The sequence below is a fragment of the Bison bison genome, unplaced genomic scaffold, assembly GCF_000754665.1.
Source record: "Bison bison bison isolate TAMUID 2011002044 unplaced genomic scaffold, Bison_UMD1.0 scf7180017864203, whole genome shotgun sequence".
Lineage (NCBI taxonomy): Eukaryota > Metazoa > Chordata > Mammalia > Artiodactyla > Bovidae > Bison > Bison bison.
Genome location: NW_011494775.1, coordinates 690547 through 699912, shown reverse-complemented (window position 1 = coordinate 699912; position 9366 = coordinate 690547). Strand labels below are relative to the sequence as shown.

At 37.6% G+C, this 9366-nt stretch overlaps 1 protein-coding gene across 1 annotated transcript in view; it reads left to right on the top strand.

The window, feature by feature from the left end:
• Nucleotides 1-9366, top strand: part of KDM3B (lysine (K)-specific demethylase 3B) — a 58301-nt gene that overhangs the window by 1011 nt on the left and 47924 nt on the right. The window lies entirely within an intron of this gene.

The window sequence follows — 9366 nt, the reverse complement described above, 5'->3', positions numbered from 1 at the left end:
CCCCCCGGTTTACCCCGGGGGGCAGCCAGGGCGCTAGGAAATGCTGCCTCCACCCGGCAGGCCCCGCCTCCTGAGCGACCCCTTTCTCAGCGCCCCCCCCCCCAACACTCATAAGGAGCAGGCTCTAGCACCCTGGGTTCCGGGGCCCCTTAGAGTTCTGCCCGTGTGCCGCTGCCCCCTGGAAGAAGCGGACCTGTAGTCTCCAGCCTCTCGTGGGAGACCTGCGCCCTGTTCCCTTCTTCCCCGAGCCCCGAATGGGGCGGGAATGTGGGCACTTGTGGGAGATCGAGAGGCTGCAGTTGAAGCTGCTCAGAGCTTTTTTATCTGGCAGTTACTTCCTCCTCGTCTGAGCCAGACTCGGCCTGGCTGTCTCCAGAAAGGCCAGCTCTCTTCAGACTCCTCTGTCTTTGCGCTTCTGGGTGACAGGAGCTGCCGTAGTGCCTGCTTTTGATAAGTTTGAGATCTGTCTTAGCAGCCAAATGGGGCTGTTGGGTGGTGCTTTTTATCTCCTAGCTGGGCAACTCCCCCAAACCTTGGGAGAGGTTTTGTTTTGAAACTTTGTGTTGGGGCATGGCCACTTTTGAATACTTGTCTTGGTGTATTTTGTGATTAAAGTTGTTCAGTAATAGAACTTAACTAGCATTCGTGTCCGTGATGCGTTATTTTTGTTAATGTAGCTACAAAATGTTGTCTTTGAACTTTGGCAAGCCTCTTTAGTTCCTCATTCTGATAGCGGCCCTAGGTTCTGTGTTGAGATAAGGCTGTGAAAAATAGGGGGATTCTTTTAGATTGTGATAGATCCGCAGGCAGAAGGAAAATTTTCTTGATGAACTTGCTTTTGCAGATATTTTTTTCGCTGTAAACGGGAATTCATTTTGTAAGATTTGATGTTAACATTGCAGGTTTCTGATACTCATTTTTCTACCTACCGATCAGTGGTTTTAGACTCCCCGCCCCGCCCCATATAGAAGTCTTCTGGGTTTTGCTTACGGCTGGCTTTGGCTTTAAGAAAAAGGCTGCTTGGACATTTATGAGGCTTTAGTGGGGCGAATTTTTAAAGAGATATCAGGAATATAATAAGGTGAAGAGGATGATTAAGCAAGGAGATTTGGAGTTAAATTCCTTTGCGATTTCTTTAGAAGACTGCTTTTTAGGTTAAGACTGGGGGAGAGGTGTCCCTCCTAGATCCAGTAATTTACCACCTTGAATGCAAAACTTAGGTTAAGATCCACTATTAAATCCATATTTTGACCTAAAAACTTAGTCTGTCCTAGCCTTTCAGTCGAAGTTTTCGGTTCTAGTTGTTTCCTCCATCAGATGAATTGCTAATGAGCTCTGCACCTGAAATGGCTACCCATTCACTTTGTTGTTTGCTGAGCTCCCAAAGGGCAGTGGTTTTTGAAGCTCACGGAGATGCTGGACACCTGCTAAGCTAAATACTGAAGAATTGTGCCACTGGGCCCATGGCACTGGTTACTCAAACCAAGTAAAAAGTTTCAGTGATTCAAAGCAAAGTGTTACAACTGTGTTGAGGTCTTGGATGGAGATGTATGCATTTAGAAGCAAAGGCAGTTTGGGGTTTTAAGAATAGGCTTATGCTTGTCTCATATGTATAATCAAGGAACATAGATGAGAAAAAAAAGCGACAACAAAACTCAGCCTTTAAAATATTTTACTAGCTTGCAAAATTGCTCAAGAATTGCTGCTGTGATGATGAGGTTCAGTTAATGACAACAACTAATACAGAATCAGAACTATCCGTTTGTTTTCCTTTTTCATTAAAGAGATTTCCTTTGGACCTTTGGCATGTGTGCCTTTCCAATTTTGCACCACACAACCGTAGTAAACACAACTGTCTTCCAATCAAAAGTGTTCTTCCTGTACTCAAGGGTGGAGTTTGCAAGCAGCTGGCCTGTGATTGGACAGATTTTCATTCAGTTATGTTTAAGATGTTTTCAGGCATGCCTGGTTTTGAGTAATGCATGGCAGGGCGCCCCCTGTTAAGGATGAGTAATTGAGGGTTGAATGAATGAGTTTTTGAAGTGATTGCAAACACTTTGCAATTTTAGGCTCCATTAATATCCTCTTTCTAAATAATTTTGATCCAGAAGTCTTTCAAAATGTAGTCCTGATTCATTAATGAACCCCCCCACCTTTTTTTTGGAAAGCATTACTAAAGCCATAAGTTAGGATCTTGATCAAGAGTTTTGTTGAAAAGAATTTGATAGCTGGGCATTTTCCTCACCAAAGCTATGCTGAGAAATAACTACTGAGATTTTGAATTAAGTAGTTAAACATCTTTTTTTCCTTTCCCTCTTCCATGTAATAGTAACTTTATTTGTATTTCAAAATAGGCTTGTTATATTTGAAAAAAAGTCTAGTTGCAAAATTAGTATTATGGATTTTTATGCCTTTCTAACGCTGTGTCCTCTTTGTGTTCTGGATCGTTATTGGTCCGTGTAAGTGACAGAGACCTTGGGACCTTCACATTTGTAGCCATGGTAAATACACAGATACACAAAAACATAGATTTTTCTTTTGGGGGATAATAAAAGCAAAACTTACATTTTGCAGAATGTCAAAATGCCAAGAGTATACACAGGAAGGTCAACAATCTGCATCCTTTAGCAGCTTTCACTTGTTGAAGAAGCCTTGTGTGTCTTCTTAATACTGGTACAAAAATATAAAAACATCTCTCTCTACACAAAAGGTGGGGGTTTTTTTTGTTTGTTTGTTTGTTTGTTTTTAAGCAAATGCTATCATACTGTGCAATATCTGTAACCTGTGTCTTTTTTTTTTTCTTTCCATTTAACGTTAGACCATGGGCATCAGTACCCATGACCTTACTTATCATTTTAGATAACTACATTATAGAATGGATATACAGTGATTTATTCAATCATTTCCCTTTATGATGGACATTCAAGGTATTTTAAATTTTTTAGCACTTACAATGGAGTTAGTATCCTTGTACATATGTCTTTATGTAATCATGGTTTTATTTCTAGGTTAGCCATCCAGGAGTGAAATTGTTGGGTTAAGGAGTACATGTATGTATTTTTATTTTATTAGGTAATGCCAGTTTATTTTCCTGTGAGATTATAGCGTTTCATACTCTGACCCACATGCAGGCAGTGCTTGTTTCTTTTCATCCTTGCCATCTCTGGTGTCATCAGTCTTTGTCATTTTTTGTAATCTGATGAGTGAAAAATAGTATCTAGCATTTTTATGACCACTGATCTTTTTCTGTGTTTATTAGTCTCTTACATTTCTTTTATGAGTTATTTATGCCAAGTTTTTGCCTGTTTCAAAAAATGGAAGTTTTCTTATTCTGTTCAAGTTCTGTATTTGGCACATTAATCCCTTTACCTGTCAAGAGTATCATTTCTCTCATTTGTCTTTTAACTTTGTTTAAGGGTTGCTTTGCCACATAGAAAAATAAAATGTTCCTATCAGCAGGTCTGTTAGACCTTTCTTAATGGCTTCTGGGTTTAATTGCTTGGGAAGAAGACACCCACCCTCACCCCTGCCACCTTGAGCCTGTATAAATATTCTTCAAATTTTCTTTCTAATGTTTCATTTTTTTACCTTTAGATCTTTAGTCCATCTGGAATATTTTTATAAGTGGCATGTGTGGTGGACAATGTAACTTTTCCTACTGAGTAGGAACCACTTGTGGCAACACCAATTTTATTAACTAAACCATCCTTTTCTTTCTATGTGATAGAATTAAATTATGCTTTTAGTAGTCATGAATTGTTTTGAATGTATATCTTACCTGTCTCAGCTATCCAGAACTTGCAACAGGAGTAAAAGCATATCTGCCTTAATTTTTTTAACCCTTTAATTTTTTCATCTTTATCTAGAGGAAAGGTGGGCTCTAAAGTACTTCTTTTCTTTGATTTGAGTTGGTGTAATAGATGTGGGAGTGTCAAGGCTAGTACCATATTTCTTCCGTCTGGTAATCTTCCAAGAGGAGTGAAAGCATATCTGCTTTTTTTTAAAAAAAGAAAAAACTCTTCCTGCAGACTCTCCTCTTTGTCTCAGAGTAGGTGGACTTTAAAATAGCTGTCTAGTTTGTTTCTAGATAATGTAATAATTTGCAGTGTACGATTTAATATTATTTATTCTCAACCTAAGTTCACACATAGAACTTTAGCCCTAATTGAATTAGGAGGTCAGCCTTTAATGATTATCCATAAGTGTTCTTTTCTTGTTTATAATCCCTAAGCTAAATAAAAATCTGAATAATATTGTAGTACACTGTTTATTAAAGTCAGTAGAATATGTTTTGTGGATCAGTGTATGGTTTAGAGAACTTTAAATAAAAATGAGATGGTGCAAAAGAATGGTTAAATGTGAGGCCATCTACACACACTTTTCATCCTAACTCTCCTCTTACAGCAGGAGGTCTGTTTTTGAAACATTGAGCCACTATTGAATTTTTTAGGCACTCAAGTGCTTTGTGTAAGTTGCTTTTTAAAGTTTGTCTTCGTTTATGTGTGTGTGTCATTTTTGATACTTCTATCTTACTGTCTTTGCATTCTATTTATTTCAAGACTACAATGTGTCCACCAGTGGTCACACTGTACACTGGTCATTTTGTCCAGCATCCTCTCCCTTTACTGTACAATCAGATTTTTTTCTTGTTTATTATGCATTTGTTTCTAAGAGTTGTTTCACTAACTCTCCATCTGTCAAGGACTCATTCCCTCCTTTAGTACTCACTTGCCTAGTTCTATTCTCCACCTTCTTCTTGTTGATTTAGTTTCCCCTCCACCCGCCTAAATCACGGGTAACTAACATGGCATTTTCTGTTAGTGATTTTCTCAGCAACAGCTGGAGTGGGTTCCAGTAGGCTTTGCTTCCTCAAGGCCTGGGGGACACAACACCTGTTGCTGTTTCTCAGTTTTCCACTGCCTTTGACAGGTTGGTGGTTTTTAAGCCCTCCTCATCCCACTGTTCCTACTGCTAAAGTGTCTTTTACCCTTCTGCAGTTGGATAAAACCTGCCTGATTAAACAGTGACCTCGATTAGTTTTGCAAGGGCAGGAGCTCTGGGGTGGGGTGGGGGGTGGGCGGTTGTGTCTTCAGGGGTAATCAGGCTCTAGGGAACTGATTCTCACTAACCAAACTCTTGAGACTGATTTGTAAATCCACATGTAATGTTATTAATTTACAATGGGAGATAAACCTATCCAGAGATCTGCACAGAGCCCCCTCCTGGTCTACTCAGGAGACCAAATTACAGATAAGAGGGATCCTTGTCCTGCAAAGAATCAGACAAGGAAAGCTGGGCGTTGCCAAATGGATATTTACAACATGCACTCTTGCTGATCCTCTGCTTTCCTAGTGCTTTCTAAGTGTTTTATACCCCTTTTACCCTTTGCTTTTGATTTTGTCGTCCATTGAAATCCTGTAAAGAGAAAAGAACACCTCTATCAAGTCTTTCTAAATCCCAGTGTTCTTCCTTTATCACTTGGTGAGATACTTCTTTTGTAATATTTATTAATTTTTCTTGGTGTAGATACATAAGCATATAGCTTATCTGCCCTTCTAGATTGTAAGTTCATCAAGAACAGGGAACATGTGCATTTTTACTATTCACCTTAAGTAGAATATTTAGAAGCCAGTATTACATCAACTTTTATTTCTGATTTTTTATTTTGTTTATTATGGATTTTCTACTCGGTGGCCCCCTGTATTTAACTTGATCTTTAAGGTTTTTTCTTTTGTATATTTTTACTGATATTGACTCACTACTGATTTTCTTCTTTATATGATTGGATTTATATTTGGGACCCCCATCCAAGGTACATTGTCAGTTGGTTTTTTGTGATTTACATCAGAGTTGTTAGATGTGTTTTGTTTTTCTGATTTTCAAGTACTACATGTCTAGTATACAAAATGTAGAAGTTATTTTAATAAAGCCCCTGTAGAATCACAACGTATTAAAAACTGCTATGTTTGGTACATAGTCTAATGTTTTTTTAAGTTGAATTCATACTGTATTTTCAGTTTTGAGTTTTTCTTTTAACTTAATATGTCAGTTATTTTCATGTATTACCAAAAAATTTTGTATTTTAGGTGATTTTAATTTTTTGTCATTTTTTGTATTTTCCGCAGATAACATGTGTTGCTTTAGTAACTGAAAGAGAAACAATAAATGCTCTCAAAGAAATCTTATAGTTTTTATTGACTGGCTAATTTATTTAACTGCTCCTCTTTCATTGGATACTGAAATTGTTTCAGATTTTATGCTTTATTAATATTTCTGTGATGAATATTTTTGTGAATAAAGCCTGTTCTGTGTTTACTATGACTTCCTAGGATTATTGCCAGAAATGCTATTATGGAAATACAGGATATACACATACTTAAGATTCTTGATATATGACAGTTTTTTTTTCCTTTGAAGTCATTCCAGTTTATATTCTGACCAGTTATGAATTTGCTTAAGAAATGCATATTTATCAGAAGCCCAAGGTCCACTAGGCATTTCACATTATTTTATTTAATTTTACCACAGTTCTCTGAGGTATTTACTGTCCCTGTTAATAGACAAAGGAAGTAAGGCTCAAAGAGGCTAAAGTAACTTGCTCCCACAGCCAAGAAATGGGGAAGTAGGGGTGCAAATCCACATCTTTGTGATTCCTCTGCACCTAAAACCATTTATTTACACACACACACACACACACACACTTTGTATTCAGCTTATTTCTGTGCTCAGTTGCATTTGACTGTTTGCAACCCCATGAACTGTAGCCCACCAGGCTCCTCTGTCCATGGAATTTTCCAGGAAAGGATACTGGAGCAGGTTGCCATTTCCTACTCTAGGGGATCTTCTTGACCCAGGGATCTAACCCTTGTCTCTTGCACCTCCTACATTGGCAGGCAGATTCTTTACCACTGTGCCACCTGGGATTCTAATATCATTTGTAACAGTTCATAGTTCATTTAGAATGTAGTTAGAAAAACTGGAAAAGAAAAGTTAGGAACCTTGGAAGTTAGTTTCCATTTTCCTTACCTTCTCATAGTCATTACCATATCCTGTTATTTTTATCTCTAATTTCTTAAATATGCTTTTCATTCATACAGTCTTGATCTAGATCTTGGTTTAGGCCTTTTACATCTCTTACCTGGGTTTTCATCACTTTATAATTAGTCTCCTTGCCTCCAGTTTCTTGCCTCTATGAGTTCTTTTCAAACCTGATCCCAAAGTTAATTCTTTCCTTTAAAAAAAAAAAAGTTAATTATATAAATAATATGTCTAAGGACAAAAAAGGAACATTTACTGATATTACCTTATTATCAGATAATACTATTACTTCTCCTATCCCAACCCTTCTCCTGTCCTCCCAACTCCCTAAAAAATCTGCAGCTTGCTTTTTTCCATATAATATATCTTAGAGTTCTATGTTCATCTGTTAGATACATCTCATTTTTAAAACTTCCTTATCCCATAATTTGAATAAAGGATGTTTAATACTTTGTAATTTCTATTTTGATTTCCTATTTAAACAGTATTGAGAAATTTTTCCCCTCAGATGGCATTATCTTTCTGAAATGCACATGAAAGATGTCTGTGTATATCATCATTTTCCCCACCCCACTTAAAACAATCAAACGCTCCCCCAAGGCCTATAGAAGACAACATAAACTCGCATGTGTCCAGGGCCAGGCTTGTGAGAAATAGCTGGGCGACAGACTGAAGGGTATAGGGGGGATTGACTACTGGAGAGTTCAGACATACCAACAGAACCCCCACTCTGCTGACCAAACAAGAACCTTTGCCACCAGGTTTCAATTTATCATCCGTTAACAGGCCAACAGAACACTTTACAGCTTACTAGCTGCTACATCCTCCTCCTAGAACACTGAATCTGCTCTTAGGTTTCTCTGCTTTTGCACCTGCTGCAGTCTTTCTCTCCCTTCTCTGCCAGAAGAATACAGTTTGTCCTTTGAGATCCAGTTTGTATAGCACTACCTCTTCCATGAAACCTTGTTTCCCAAAGCATATACCCTCTCTAATATGTTCAGTCTTTATTACTGCTCTTATTACATACCTCTGTAATAATTTCTGTACCTCTCTGTTGGCTTGCTCATCTAGGGTTTGATTCCTTCCTGCCAAGTGCTACCTTATTCACCTTGATCTTCTTGGCCCTGGCAAGTGTTTTGTGCACATGCACACACACACACATATTTTTGAGGCATTCTGTTTTTGTTGAGTGAGTGAATAAATACCTTTATTAATTGTAGTAAGAATGGCCTTAGGGAGGACCAGAATCCAAACTGATTATTATATAATTATGTGGTTAGCATGAACGTTTGTATTACTCAGACTACTACTGTCTGATTTTATCAAACTTAGGTTAACTTACTTGATTTTTTAAAAAATTTATTTCATTTTAATGTCACTGAAATGAATGTGCATTACATAAAGATCATAAAAGGGATTTTGAAATGAAAGTAAGCATTTTACCACTAACTCTCCTTAACTAAGGAAATATTTTACACATTTAGTCCTTAGGCTCTAGCTGTACAATAATACTTTTTGCAACTTTAGCAGTAGAAATTTTAAAAATACTTGAAAAAAACTAAACGCAAACTGTTTTAGTTCTGTCCAGATTATCAACCTGCCTTGGCCATCTCTAACTCAGTCCAAGCACTACCATTGATTTTTGTTAGCTTATATCCCTTCTTCCTGTTTTGTGACCTAGCCACTGCCATTTTTAAAAAATGTTTGTTTGTTTGGCTGCACTGGGTCTTAGGTGCAGCATGTAGAATCTAGTTCCCTGATCAGGGGTAGAACCTGGGCATCCTGCATTCTGAGCATGGAATCTTAACCACTGGACCACCAGAGAAGTCCCTGGCCATTACCATTTTAAGAGTTCCTGTTCTGTGTACTTTGACCTGAAATGATTCTTCACCTTATATATTCTAACTCCTTCCATCTCTAGCTAGGAGGTGGAACAGAGTGCTAGGGCCAGAAATAAGCCATAATACTGGTAGAACATGTTTATATATACACATTCCATATTGCTCTCAAAACAAATTTGTATTGCTAGCCTAGAGCAGTTGTTTGATCCTAGAACATACAGCACTGTGGTTGCCAAGTTCAATACTTCATTCCTTTGCCCAGGCAGGTTAGGAAATAATTGCCCTTAAATTAGGTGAAATATGGCTTTCAAATATTTCCGCTCTTCCATGGTGTTTTCAGATGTGTTATGATAGAATTCCTGAATACTAACATTTAAAATGTTCAAATTACTATATAAAGAATTAAAATAATTACAGCTTTGATACAATGACTTCTTTTAGTGTTGTCCTTATATTTGGATGTTGGTATGATTTAGTTTTGTGACTC